Raw genomic sequence first — 2,410 nt, forward strand, 5'->3', positions numbered from 1 at the left:
TGGCCCAGGAAGAGCTATGCTTCCCATGAATGATTGATAGCCACTGATAATTGGTATGAATTGTCCTCTGTTGTTTCTTGTTAGTTTCATTTCGAGTTGCGTGAAGCTTCAGTTTTCCCACTTTCGTAATTGGAATAAGGTTCGTTTTTTGCAGCTGTTAATTGGGTCGGTGTTTCATAGATCTCTATTTAGTAATGGTTTAAATTTATTTATGAAATATTTTTCTTTTGATTTTCTTAATGTAGGATCATCATTTTCACGTTAATAAAGGGCATAATATTGATCTTTGGAGAATATATATTTTCACATTTAGCTGTATGGGTATTAATGTATAAACCTTTACTGTGATTAATATGATCCCTATGGAGGTTACTACGAAGGCGGAGATTTGAGGTTTTGCCTATATGTCTCTTTGCATCCACTGCAGCGAATTACATAAATGCAGTTTTGTGTCGAGCATCCAACGATTTCGGTAATTTGGAATGTATAGTTGGCACTGGGAAAAGTAAATTGACTACCTTCAATTTTTTCAGTGCAAACTTTACATTTTTTGTCTTCATATTTCTTCACTTTGAAACTAGATATATTATTAAACCTAGCCCTTGTTAAAACTCTTTTTAGATTATTGGGTTGTGGCATTGCTTTAATTAAGGAGACATCTTTATAAATTTCTTCTGTTTCGGGTGCCGTTTTAAGAACATTAATTGTACCACATGCCAACGGCCATACCACGTTGAGTACACCGCTTCCCGTCCGATCAGCGAAGTTAAGCAACGTTGGGTCTGGTTAGTACCTGGATGGGTGACCGCCTGGGAACACCAGATGCTGTTGGCATCCCTACGTGTCAAATGGGGTTGGTGGAGGATTAGTGCCCCTCCCTGTAAAACAATTAACTCTAAGCCCTTGGCCACCCCGTTTGGGATACATGGCGTCTGGCAATGAATGAATGAATTGTACATAAGATTTCTTTAAAGTGATCATCATAATCTGGGTTATAGGTTGTTATATATGGTATTGTACAGTATGTGTATCACTGGCTATTTCTTTATTACTGGAGCTCCGAAGGTTGCCTATGGGTATTTGTTTTGCTCTCTCTCTGTGCCATTTGTTATTATACTTTTGGGATATCCATGTTGTTGAAGAAAAGTTTTTAGTTCACTTAATCATATTTCTTTTAACTCAGGTTGTGAAAATATTGTGCATATCCTTCTTGCTAAATTAAATGATATGTTGTTTTTTATCTGTCTGGGATGATTAGAACTGCACGTTAGATAATGCTTTGTATCAGTTTCCTTGTAATGAATGTCAGTAATTATTTTCTTATCCTGCTTAATGAGGTTTATGTCTAGGAAAGTGACTGTGTCTCCACTTGTGTCACATGTAAATGTTAGTATAGGGTCCAGGTTATTCATGATGTTTATGACTGTTAAGAAATGTCCATCTCTCTCGTCCCAGTCATAAAGATATCGTCCATGTATCGCATGTAGTTCTTTTTTATTATATCTGCTATTGTTTTACCAAAAAGTGATGACACCTGAGAATATAAGATGTTTTCTAAGTAGCCCAACACAAGATTGGCATAATTTGGTGTAAGTTTTGTTACCATTGCTGTTCCTGATACTTGTAAGTAATTTTGCCCATTAAACTCGAATGAGTTATTTTCCAAAATTAATCTGCATCCTTCTTTTATTAGGTTTGCAGGTATACGATTTGTATTGTCATAGTGTTTATCAGTCCAGTAAGTGATAGCTTCATATCCAAGCTCATGGCGATTATTACTGCATAGGTTTATCACATCAGGAGTTACGAAAATTTCATTATCATCTAATTTAGCAGGAATCTTGTTTAAAAAGTCGATTGTTTTTAATATATGAAGGTATGTACTTCAAAAAGGGTTGCAGTAATATGTCTAAGAAGTGACTGAGACGGTGGGTAGGACAATCTGGTCCCGCAATAATTGCTCTCATTTTAAGGTCTACAGAGTTTTTTATGGAAATCACTTCTGTACTACAATAATTAATTTGATCAATTATAATCGTGCATAAGTCCAAACTGATAATTATTAGTTTGGACTTAGGCACTTTTTGTAAACCGTAAAATAAGCTTGTCTTGTATTCAAAATTGATTAAGTAATTAACTTCATCTTCAGTTAGCCTATCCTTATAATTGTTAATTGCCTTTTTTATTTTATTCATTGATTTTTGGTCTATATTTTTTGGTATCTTTTCATAAGTATTCTGATCCTTTAAAATATCCATTACCTTTTGTTCATAGAATGATGTATCCATTAGTACAACAGCTGACCCTTTATCAGCTTCTTTAATTACATCAGTGCATTTCTTAAGGGCTTTTATAGCTTTTTGTTCACCAGGTGTTAAATTATACTTAGGTTTACTGTTTCGTCTCGTGG

The 2,410-nt window shown here is 34.6% G+C and overlaps 1 non-coding gene across 1 annotated transcript; it reads left to right on the forward strand.

Annotated features, from left to right (window-relative positions):
• The first annotated feature begins 715 nt into the window (after positions 1 to 715).
• On the forward strand, positions 716 to 834 carry LOC145401814 (5S ribosomal RNA). Its single transcript, XR_013897665.1, has one exon. It is a non-coding gene; the product is annotated as a 5S ribosomal RNA (ribosomal RNA).
• Positions 835 to 2,410: the final 1,576 nt, after the last annotated feature.

This window comes from Coenobita brevimanus, chromosome 56 (genome assembly GCF_032717465.1).
Source record: "Coenobita brevimanus isolate Jiangsu-jjx chromosome 56, ASM3271746v2, whole genome shotgun sequence".
NCBI lineage: Eukaryota > Metazoa > Arthropoda > Malacostraca > Decapoda > Coenobitidae > Coenobita > Coenobita brevimanus.